Source organism: Thamnophis sirtalis, unplaced genomic scaffold (assembly GCF_051295495.1).
Source record: "Thamnophis sirtalis isolate CommonGarterSnake01/CBP01778 unplaced genomic scaffold, rThaSir2_p1.2 scaffold_10, whole genome shotgun sequence".
Lineage (NCBI taxonomy): Eukaryota > Metazoa > Chordata > Lepidosauria > Squamata > Natricidae > Thamnophis > Thamnophis sirtalis.
The window spans coordinates 50,070,175-50,083,311 of NW_028261390.1; positions in this window are offsets into that span (position 1 = coordinate 50,070,175).

Sequence of the window (13,137 nt, forward strand, 5' to 3'; positions counted from 1 at the left end):
TTGAGGTTATTACTGAATGAATGGACATTGAGTGAGGACTACCTGTATCAACTGCTGTACTTAGGGCTTACAGACAGAATCTATACTGAAGAGTTCTGCTTCAGAAGAAGTGCTTTAAATATATGATTGCCATCAAAAAGGAAAAGCTGCTTGTATAGCCTGGGATCGGCTGATAGTGGCACATAGGTGAGATTCTGCCAAATACCAGATGGCAAATTGTCATCATCCTTACCACCATCAATGGCACATTAATCCTGGTGACTGTACTGTGGAGAATAGAGTTCTCCACAAACCACTGTTACATTTTTACGATATTGTCTCATAAATCTTTATTTATTCTGTCTTATTGTATTTAAGCTGATTGTTTTGATATGCATGTTGGGTCTGTGACCTGTAACAAAGAAATTGAATTGCTTAGCTAGTTAGTTCCCTCTTGGGTCATCTGCACATCTGCTCAGCTTTCCATCTACCAAATGATCCAAGTAATTAATTAAAAAATTAAATAGTACAAATCCACAAGCATACAGGAATAGAGGCTCCAGCTCCTCAACAATAGTCATTGAGCAAAAGACATTTTCCACTTATTGATAAAGAATTCCTGAAAGGGAAAAGTCAAGGAGCATAGCATCCCCATGGGTGGTTTTCTCTCAGCCATTCAGTCCCACTCTGATTGCATAAGGAAACAGAGCAGTGGAGGGTCAATTGCAGAGCTGGCAGAGTGAAACTTCCTTCTTGCAACAGTATGGAAAAGGACCAAGAAGATACTAGGACTGTCTTTTGTTACTTGATGTCATTGGACTGCTGAAAAAGACTAATCCTGAGTTTTTTTAGTTCAAAGGTAAGGTACCCACTTTTGGAGCAGAAGAGTTTCCAGAATGGGGAGGCAAAATGCTAGGTACCATTTTAGTCATACACAAAACAGGGCAGATGCTATTGTGCGTATACACAAGAGAATGACTAGCCTCTTTGTCCTACACCCTCTCCATCAATCCTGCAGATACTATAATTCACATGAAGTGGAAATATGTTTGTGAAGTCCTAATAAACCTTTTTAGATTACTCTTCAGGATATTGGATATTACTGGCAAAAATGTTAGGGGAATTAAAATCCAGAGTACTCAGCAACTGCACAACTTTTATGAAAGGTTAAGTACAAATAGCTTTAAAGCATTATATTTCTAAAAGAACTAATCAATAAGCACTGGAAACTTGATCATGTACTACAAGCCTAGTCTAACAGTAATTAACGGGCCAGACACATCAAGGCCACTGTGGAATTAAAGCTTCATTTGACAATTGCAATAGGGGCTCAATTCACCAATGTAATATAGGCCTAATGGAAACAATTTGACAAAGCATTAATTCCAAACTAACACTGGGACAAGCAGAATGGAAAACCAATGTTGTAAAGTACCCAAAATAGCTTCTGAACATAAACACTATGTTTGTTTTGTCTTAGAATCAGAAATGCATAATTTAAAACAACTCTCTAACCAGCAAAATCACATATTTCAGAAAACAGAAAAGCAAGTTACAGAAGCATAGGCAATAATTTATTTTACTATAAATCTAAATTTAAAACAAAATAACCTGCAAACAATTTTTACATCTGTTGTTCCTGCAGCATTTTATATTATACATAATATCAAAATAGGATCTTGGAAAACAAATCTGCACTTTAATGCTACAGTGTAATAATCTGGGTTGCTACAGAAGAGATCAGGATGTTGAATCGTTGCAGTCATAACAGTTCAATAGAATTAAATGAAGTTGATTTCCAGATGAGTACATTATAATTATGGGATGGAAGCACACTCGCAACTGAATTATATTTTAGCCTGCTGTATTTCTTTTTCAGGATGTTCCTTTCACTCTATTCACAGTTTATTATTTTTCTCCCTAACAGATATTATACATGGTGGTTACCAACCATATGCAGCCTTCAATAGGTTATATCTTTAGCTTGAGGCTTTTCCTTAAATATTACACACTTCTCTCCTGCCTCCCAGAAGTCTTTGTCTAAATTGCAGCTCTTTTGGCTTCAAAAGGATTAGGGTTGCTCAGGGTTGAACTGTGTAGTTTAAGGTGACCAGATGTCTCGATTTCAGCGGGACAGTCCCTCTTTTGGACAATTTGTCCCACGTCCTGTTTTTTTAAAAAAAAGTCCCAATTATTTTTAAGTTAAGAAAAAGCCTCCAGCCACCTTGAGGCTCTCCTAGCAACTGGGAGCATATATTCTTCAAGCCAAGCGCATTCCCACCCGCGCGTCCTTGGGAGCTGTTGCCAATGGCTGAGGGAGGAGAACACTTTACTTCATGTGGAGACCGCGGGCTTCCCTCATGGATTTTTTCTTCTTCTGTTGCTTTGAGCAGCCCCTCTCCCCCTCTCTCTTTCTCTCTCTCTCTCTCTCTCTCGGAGCTGCCGGGCTGCCTCCGAGGCTGTCCAAGCTCAGCCCCTCCCCCTCCTCCCGGACTGCTGCTTCGCCTCGGCTGCTCGGGGCTTCTAAATTGGCATTGTGTGTTGTTTGGGGAGGAGATTACTGTGCCATAGAAGCACAGCGTATGTCTCACGTGCTGATAACCTGGTCTCTATACAGAAGAGGTAATTTTAAAAACTTTGGAGCCAATCCAGAAAGAGGGGAGAAAGAGGCTGAAGGAGTGTGTGCACAGGAGGGGGAATTTATAAATGGCCCAGTGAATCCAGAGGAGGAAAGTCTGTGTGTGTGTGTGTGTGTGTGTGTGTGTGAGAGAGAGAGAGAGAGAGAGAGAGAGGCTGAAGGTGTGTACATGAGGGGGAATTCATAAATGGCCCAGTGAATCCAGAGGAGAAGTGTTTGTGTGTGTGTGTGTGTGTGAGAGAGAGAGAGAGAGAGAGAGAGAGAAAGAGAGAGAGAGAGAAAGAGAGAGAGAGAGAGAGAGAGAGAGAGAGAGAGAGAGAGAGAGAGAGAGAGAGAGAGATGAAGGTGTGCACAGGAGGGAGAATTTATAAACGGCCCAGTGAATCCAGAGGAGGAGTGTGTGTGTGTGGGTATATGTGTGTGTGTGTGTGTGAGAGAGAGAGAGAGAGAGACTATCACTAAGTGTTGTAGCTTCTGATTCTTGATGAATGTATTCTATTTTATTTTTCCTTATGTACACTGAGAGCATATTCACCAAAGACAAATTCCTTGTGTGTCCAATCACACTTGGCTAATAAACTATTCTATTCTATTCTATTCTATTCTATTCTACTCTACTCTATTCATTTCTATTTCAATTCTAATAAGGAGTTTAGCTTCTCTCTCTTGAAAATGTAAGCTAGCATAAGGCATTATAATGCAAGCTAGCCTTAGCTTTCTAACAGTTCATTTAGTGACCAAAGTTACAATGGCATTGAAAAAAGTGACTGATGACCATTTTTCACACTTAGCGACCATTTTTCACACTTAGCGACCATTTTTCACACTTAGCGACTGTTGCAGCATCCTCATGGTCACGTGATCAAAATTTTGATGTTTGGCAACAGATTCGTATTTATGATGGTTTCAGTGTCCTGGGGTCATATTAATCGCCTTGTGTGACCTTTTGACAAAATATAAAATTTTTAATCAAGGCCCCCCCCCCCCCAGGTCAATGGTGTCCCGCTTTACCAATCTGAAAATCTGGTCACCTTAGTGTAGTTCCTGGTGCCCTCCGAGTTTGATTATTTGTTTGCAGACATTTCACCTATCCTACTAGGTAACATCATCACCGTGAGTGTGTATGGAGTTTATACTTCGTTTTTATAGAATAGCTTACTCTGCCAGTGTTGGTGGGGATATGGCTTTCTCCTTGGTAGTTTCTTGATTAAAGTATTGATGCTCTGTTCATTGAATTGATTCATTTAAAGGCGTACACACATGCACACTGATAATACTACCTAATCAGGTAGTGAAATGTCTGCAGAAAATTAATGAAGTTGAGAGTACCAAGGATTTTACAATTCCTTTGGTTCTTCTCAGCTACATTTGTAATTAAATGATAAGGTAGTATAAATGGTAAAAGGTGAAGCATAATGGTGTAATTCCAGGGATGATCAAAGCCCTCTAAGGAGTCATGCCCAGGCCTCATCAATCTGGAGCATTATAGTGGTTCAAATAATGGACTTGGTAGAGCATACCTAGAAGTATCAACCAGATAAGCTTTATATGGTATGTGGATTATCCATCCCCATGATAGCAATAGCAATAGCAATAGCAGTTAGACTTATATACCGCTTCATAAGGCTTTCAGCCCTCTCTAAGCGGTTTACAGAGTCAGCATATTGCCCCCAACAACAATCCGGGTCCTCATTTTACCCACCTCGGAAGGATGGAAGGCTGAATCAACCTTGAGCCGGTGAGATTTGAACAGCCGAACTGCAGAACTGCAGTCAGCTGAAGTAGCCTGCAGTGCTGCTTTTAACCACTGCGCCACCTCGGCTCATAGAGAAAATTCTGGAATTATAGCAGAATATTTTTATTTCAAATGCTATTTGAATCAACCAACAAACTAGGGATAAATTTCTAGAATAAGGGTAATATGCTATTTGCTAACAAATGCAGCAGAAATTGATTGAAAAAACTGCATAGAACTATAAGGAGCCTAATTATATCATACAGCATTCTACTGGCTTACATATGTGTATGCCATTCAACACAGCATTGTGGTTATATGAATTTGAGTGCAAATCAGTTTGATATCCAAATAACCTGTGCATATATAGGCTCTATTTTTTTTTCATTAATGTAAACTAAAATGATTTTTAATTCGGCAAGTTTTACCACATTATATTATGCTCATATTTAAATGATCTATGATTCAGTTCCAATACAGGTAAGATACTCTACAAAAAGGGTGAATTTCCCTCCTTCCCCATAAGTAAAATTTCTGGAGCAGAGTTGATTACTAAGTTTTTTATGAACAATGAATGGAAATACTCAGCCAAGCAGAGATGCACTTTCTGTTCATATTAAAATGCCACTGAATGAGAAATCCCAATGGGGTGATTTGAGTGGAATAATATGCACCCCTCTATTTTAGTTGTCATGGGTAGATATGAATTCAAACTCTCCAGCTGAGATTCAGTCAAGCAGAACCAGGCACCAGATGGTTATCTGTGTAATATCCTGACATATGTGTTCCTGGTTACACAGCTGTTCTTGAAATTTGAAAGGAATATTTAAAAAGCACAAATATAGAATATTAAAAAGGTAACTAAAGAGACAGAGTAGTGGCTGTCTTCAAGTCCTCAATAATAATATACCTACTGGTCCTGCCAACAAGGCTTTTTCCCATTGCAGAAGTGTACTAAATCTTAGTAATATACTACAGCTTCCATTTGCAATGGTCCCTCTGGGTAATCATTATGCTATGCTTTTCCCCACAGATGAATGAGAAGAGTGCTGCTTCTATTTTAAAGCCTGAGTGTTTTGAAAATGAATCCTAATAGATTTCAAAGCCGAGCTGCAAGTGAGGGGATTTTTCAAAAGCAGCATATAGGCTACCTTCAATGATTCTGACAAGCCTGGGGGCTTTTTCTGACTCACTCATGCTGAATATCGAAATATGTATAGCATTATATTTAACCATTTTTAATCAATAGATTTTCCTGACCTTAGTTGGATAAGAATGTAGTTTTAGATACCAAAATCCATTTCTAATAGCAACAAATTATTTGTAGTTTCCTTCAGACACATCCAAGCAACTGTCTGTTCAGCAGATGGCAAAGTATGTTCTATACAGTACTATAACTGGCATGATAGTAAGTATTGTATGCATTCTCTGTCTCCCTATGTACACACACTTTTAGAGAGAATGTATCTTTATTGAAGATACTTCAGAAACATGGTGCACAGCAAACTGATGTGATTAAGCCTAAGGCTGCAATTCTAAGTATGGTTATTTAAGAATATTCCTCACTGAACTCAAGTGATTCTTGAAGAAAATATGCCTAGAACTAAATTGTATCATTATGGCAAATAATTGTCCTGCTCTTAAAAAGTATTTTCCTTACAATCTATAAGCAAGAAAAACAGTTGCCGGACCAACTTATCATTATCAATTGAAAATAATCCTATATGTCAACCAGATTTAGCCTTTTGATTTTGAGAGAGGGCAGAAATAATCAAGCCCTATGAAACTAAATATCAAATATCATCCTATCCCTGGTTGGATGATCCTCTCTAAGGAGAGTTTTTAAAAAGCAAGGGCATGTCCATTTGGCCTTTTAGCCTTTTCTCTCATGAGAGGGACTAAACATCTTTTTTCTTTCCAACTTATAGGCAGAGAAGCAATGCCCTAGTCCCCTGGAATCAGAGCATGGAGATCTGTTAAAAAATATAGCAACCTAGGGAATAGTAGAGTAAATGTGCAATACACTTGGGGGAAGGGGGATTTTTATTTTATGGAAATGATTTCAACTCTATGCTTTTGTTATGCATTGTAATTATTTATTTGCTCTGCCATTGTTTCCCTACAAGTCATATCCCTGATTTTCTCCAATAATAGATCTTGGTTGAAGTCTCTGAGAATTTCATTAAATATTTAACAGGCTCCAATTTTATAAAGGGGAGCTGTCCTTTTTGCCTATTATTATGATACTATAAAAGAGCAAGCTTCTGTTTTCAGAAGAAATTAATGAGATGAAAGTTTGTTTCACCAGTTCAAATAAAAAACTGGCTGGATCAGTCCAAATGTTTATTGTGACACATTGCAAGTTTTATTATTACCAATAGTACAGCCTCAGAAGAAAACAGACTGTGGCCATTACCACCTCTCTATATATAGCAATTTGCTGTAAAATGAGATTTATCTGTAGAAGTGCCTGGGCAATGGAAAATAGAAGATATTGTTCTTAGAACCTGAAATAAGACTAAGTAAATATTTACACAAGCATGTAACCACAATACAAATAAGTCCTGATAGCCACTTTTATCTTGTTTCTTCAGGATATGTCTCATCTAATTGTTTTCCCATACTTCATCCAAATCATCCTCAGATGGTTTGTTCTTAAAACATTTCCTCCTTTTGGCATGAACAAACAGAATAACAAAGTTGGAAGGGACCATGGAAGACTTCTAGTCCAAACCCACGTTCAGGCAGGAAACCCTATATATCTGTGATGGTGTACCTATGGCATGCGTGCCACAGGTGGCACATGGAGCCATATTTGGTGGTACAACAGGCGCCAGCTGATTTTTCACATTTCCGGAGGGTCAGGGGTGGTCGGGAACGAACTTCCGGTTGGGCCGTTTGGGCCGTTTTTCACCCTCCTCAGGCTTCAGCAAAGCTTCCTGAGGCTGGGAAGGGTGAAAAATGGCCCCAACGGGCCTACCAGAGTTGGGGCCATTTTTCACTTTCCCAGCCTCCGGAGGCTTTCCTGAAGCCTGGGGGTGCAAAAACGCCTCCCCCAGCCCCCCGGAAGTCCTCCGTAAGCCTGAAACTAATCATTTCAGAACTTCTGGTTGGCCATTTGGGGCCATTTTTCACTCTCCCAGCCTCCGGAGGCTTTCCTGAAGCCTGGGGGGGGGGAAACAGCCTCCTCCAGCCCCCTGGAAGTCCTCCGTAAGCTGAAAACTAATCATTTCCAAACTTCCGGTTGACCATTTGGAGCCATTTTTCACTCTCACCGCCTCTGGAGGCTTTCCTGAAGCCTGGGGAGGGCAAAAACAGCCCCAATGAGCCAACCGGAAGTTCAGAAATGATCCATTTCTGGCTTCCGGAGGACTGGGGAGACTGTTTTCACCATCCCCAGGCTTCAAGAAAGCCTCCGGAGCCTGGGGAGGGGTCGCGCATGCATGCAGTTGGGCAGAGCGATTGAGTGGGCATGTGCATGTGTGCAATTTTGGCACGCCGTAAGAAAAAGATTTGCTATCACTGTTATATACCATTTCAGACAAATGGTTGTCCAATTTCTTCTTAAAAACTTCCAGTTTTGGAGCACCAACAACTTCTGGAGGCAAGTCGTTCCTCTGATATATTGTTTTGTCAGGAAATTTCTTCTTCTAGGTTGCTTCTCATTTCCATACATTGCTTCTTGTCCTGCTTTCAGGTGCTTTGGAGAATAGTTTCACTCCCTCTGCTTTGAGGCAACCCCTGAGATATTGGAACACTGCTATCATGTCACCACTAGCCCTTATTTTCATTAACTAGACACAATTCCTACAACTGTTCTTTATATGTTTTAGCCTCGTCCCCTAATCATCTTTGATCCTTTTCTCTGTACTCCTTCTAGAGTCTCCACAACTTTTTTACATCGTGGTGACCAAAACTAGATACAGTATTCAAAGTGTTGCCTTACTAAGGCATTATAAAGTGGCACTAACACTTCATGTTGTCTTGATTCTATCCTTCTGTTACTGCAGCCTAGAATTGTATTGGCTTTTTTGGCAGCTGCAGCACACTGCTGCCTCATATTTAAGTGATTATGCATTAGGACTTCAAGATCCCTTACTTTAATCTTTTGAGTCAAGTACCACCTATCCTATACCTGCCATAGCAATTTTACTCTGGATTCAATCAATTTCACCAGCCATTTTGGGAGGAAAGGGGCAAAAGATGGACTCAGCCCAGCATCAGTTAGTTATTTTAGGCTGGTATAGGTAGATATACTTTCTCCTTTCTAATCTCTTCCAGGGCCATTCTGCTATAGGTAGTGGAAGTTCAGCAGCGGTCTAAGTTGGTAAGGAGCCACATTTTTCCATTCTCTGCCATTTTATGGCAACATTTTCCATGTTTTTGATGCTAAAGAAATTATAAAGAAATTATAAAGAAACCTGAGACCAAAACATCCTTGTGCACAGCTATGGCAATTCCCAAGTTCTGTTCTTTTAATAAGTTTATGCAGTATTGCCAAAGAAACAATTCCCTTGCCCCCCCCCCCCCCGCGCCCTATATATTTAAAATGTAAAAACACTCATCATTTGCACTAGGAATTTCCTACTACTCATTTCAGTAAAGCAGAGATACTCAGTCATAGGCTGGATGCAGCTGCAAATTCCTTTTATTTGATTCAGAGTCATATTGCCCTGATTTGGCAGAAAAACAGAAAATAATGGTAGACGTTTAAATGCATTTCTCTAACAATTAAAAAAATGATTAGGTAATTAAAAATCCAGGTCCACCAAAAGCAAGAATAAAAGAAAGATCCAAAGTATTCTCTGGTAAGTTTACAATGTAATTATCACAATTTCTTTAGTCCTTGGAGACTATTAAAAAGAGTGTGGTGGTTTTTTTGTGTGGCCATAAAAACTTTTATTTTCCCCAACAAATGTACTGAGTCTAGAGAAAGGCTAAATATGGTTTGGAGAATATACTCATGTTTCCCCAAAAATAAGACAGGGTCTTATTTTCTTTTGGACCCCCCCCCCCCGAAATAAGCAGTTGGCTTTATTTTCGGGGAGGTCTTATTATTTTTGGGGTGCAGGAGGCAGCAAACATGGTCCTCTCATGGCTGCTGTGTCTTATGCATTACTGGGCCTGCCACTCTTTTTGCGGCAGCCATTAGCATGACAGAAGGGGCAGTGGCTAGGGTTGCAGGAGCTGCTGTTAGGTAAGGGCATGTGGTGTTCATGGGGCATGTTCCCCCCTCCTTTCCCCTCCTCCGGCCTCACCTCATGTTGTTTGCGTGGCAAGCAACCAGAGAAAATGGCGGAGACCAGCTGCGCATTTAAATATTTTTGGAAGGGCTTATTTTAATCCATGCGCTCAAAAGCCCGCTTGGGTTTATTATCCAGGGAGGGGGGTTTGTCATATTTTGAGGAAAACAGGGTATATAATACATAATTTGTATTGTACGGGACAATAGTTTGCTGTGTCACAGTTACTTTCATGGATAGGGTTTTATAGAAGTCTCTGATTTCATTGCAGGTTACTCTGAGTCTTAGAAGAGACTTTTATAAAGCTTAACTACCTGCTTCAAGCAACTTTGTATTTCAATCAGATTTCAGGCAATACTTAAAACTACTTTCTTCATTCAAATAATAAAGAAAAATAGCTTAACAAACCAGATCTTAATGTCCAAGGGTCAGAAGGAAAACTCAGCTCATACTAACTGGCATAAAATAAAGTTTAAACTGTTATTAAATATTCAAAATGTCTTAAAAATATGAATATGTAAGTTGGATGATTTAACTGGAAAAGTCTTCTCCAACTTGAAAAATAATTTTTAAATCAGGTTATGAAACAAGTTGTAGCAGTTGTTCTAAGTCCTTATTATTGTAATGCATGACATTGTTAAAACTTCATAAAGTTGTAAACAAATTAATAAAAAAAATCAATTGCAGCAGTATAATGTGCTCTGTTAGAAGCTAGGTATGAAAACTTTGAAGTGGGCTATTTTTACTATTATTGAAGAGAAATATATTAAACACTCTTGAAGTAAAAAAGCAAGACACATTAAAGTACTATGATAAAAACATATTTTTCTGAATATGTAAATAATTACACAGAACAATTCTCTATATGAAAAATAACAGACTATAATAACACATACAAAGTATTATTTTTATTACAGTTCAAGGCTTTTGGCTACAATCTTATATTCACTTCCCTGAAATAAAACTATGTTCAACTTATGACTTACTGAACATTAAAAATTTTATAGTAATAAATATTCCAGTTATAAAATAAATCATGTGGCAGAATAAATAGCTCAATGAATTTAAATCATGTAGTCTTTTCTAATTACCAGCAAGGTAGAAATTAATGTCCCTGATACTTCTCAAGGAAAAAGTGTTAATATAGCACATTATTACTGAAAAGCTCTTATCCTAATGAATATCAGTCTTGTTTTCACAAATTACCATATCTGCACATATTCTTATATAGAATGAGAGCTAAAGTCCCCTGGTAATGAGAAGACAGGAGAGATTGGCCAAAATATTAAATTTGTTTCACCTCCTCCATTTTCTGTGACTGGTTCACTCGCGAATTTTTTAATAAGAAAATTATCCCCCCTTTTAGTTTAAAACAATGAAATTCCCATTGAAGACCTGAACACAATTTTATTTCTTTGGAATGAATTATACCTAACAGCTATCACAAGAGAATAAGATAATATCAAAATACAGATAGTATGACAATAATTCTCAAATGTGAATTGGACTAAGTTGCAGATTTGAATAACTGTTTATTGCTTAGAAACTATTGTTTAGCTCTCCTATTATGCATTAATGTTCCAAATGTTGGAAATCCTGTAATAAATTAAAACACATAAAACCATATAAAATAAATAGCATATAATAAATTTAAATCATTTCTTAAAGTAAGAATTAGAAAAAAATATTTTTAATTAGTAAACATGTGGTATGTAAGTTTAGGTGCTATTGATATTTCTATCTCCATAACCCACCCTAGTGGGCTCTATTAGAGGTTAGCAAAACAATCCCCCTTCATTCTCCAATTGTTGCACAAATGCTAACAAAACAACTGTAAATAATTCATAGCAAAATATGAATTCAGAAGCATGAAATATCTTAAACGTGAACAAGTTTTTTCTTGTGCTCATGAAATAATATATGAAAAACCCAGTGTTTTCATTTGGCTTAGGTCCCCTGCTTCTACAAAAGGCATCTAGAACTATATTTGCAGATGATTTTTCAGGCTCTTCAGACTAGAATGAACCACAGGCTTCCTTCCTAAATAAAATATGGTTGTAAATAAGCATTGTACAATCTATTCAGTGGATTTCACTGAGAAAATAGGAATGAATGAAAGGACAGATATTATATACACGTAGCCCTCAGGTTATGTCCACTATTAGCCTAAAACTTCTGTTGTTAAACAAGACATTTGTTAGGTAAATTTTGCCCCATTTTACAATCTTTCTTGCCACAGTTAAGTGAATCACTGCAATTAAGTTAGTAACATGGTTGTCAAGTGAATTTGGTTTCCTCATTGCCTTTGTTTCTCCAAAGGTCGCAGGAGGTGGTCATATGATCCTGGGACACTGCAATCATCATAAATATGAGTCAGTTGCCAAGCATCTGAATTTTGATCAGATGATGATGGCACTGTTGCAATGGTCAAAAGTGTGAAAAATGGTCATGTCACTTTTTTCAGTGCTGCTGTAATATTGAACGGCACTAAACGAACTGTGATAAGTCAAGGACTACTTGTATCCTGTCCACCAAACACCACAGAAGCCATTGTATTTATGTTTATGACTTTCAGAAAATCTTGGAAGGGTGGGATGCCTTGTAGCATATTCTTTATCTGTACCATGTTCAAACAGGAATATAAACAAGGTTTTGCACTAGCTAATAATTTGGTTGTATTTTTAGTTAATCAGCTCAAAATTTATTTTACAGTTGGTTCAAATTGGTTTCTGTAAAAGATAGCTGACTAGTTCATCACATAGACTTTTGGTGTCTTCTCAATAAAGGTTTCTGTTGAAACAGGTGGATAATTTTAGCTGGTAAATGGTATCCTCAGCTAAAGTAATGTTTGAATATAACAAACAATAGATTTTTTTTTGTTTGACAGAAATCACAACATATTATAAGTTTTTTCAAAGACCAAGACTAGAAGACTATGGTTTAGGTGCAACTCAGTACAATGTGTTTGCCCAAAGGGATAGTAAACTACTCCAGACTCTCATTAAAATAACTCTGCACATAAACTGACGATAAAATGTAACTAATATGCAGATAATTCTCATCTAGCAACCACAATCGGAACCCACAACTTGTTCCTCAAGCCACACTGTTAAGTGGAGAAATCAGGTGTCAACAACTGTTTGGGATTTTACAGATGCTGGGATGATTAGCAAAAAAGGAAATAATGCTTGCATTTATATTCATAAGAGAAAGGGATTACAAGAGAGAGGGAGGGGGAGAGGGAGGGAGAGGGGAGGGAGGGAGGGAGAGGGAGAGAGACACTGATGTTCATAAATGTAGATATTGGTCATAAAATTACTTTTTATTACTATCATAACTTCAAATGGTTTCTGCCAGAGATAGTCACTAAACAAGGTTACCTATAATCATTAATAATCAATATAATTATATAATTTATTACAATAACAGACAAGTACAAACCATCCACAAGTGATTCAAGTGGATCAGAAATAAACCAAATCAGTTTTTCCATATGCTTTGCTCTTGACATGATTTTAAACTCTTTTGACCGTTCTGCTTTA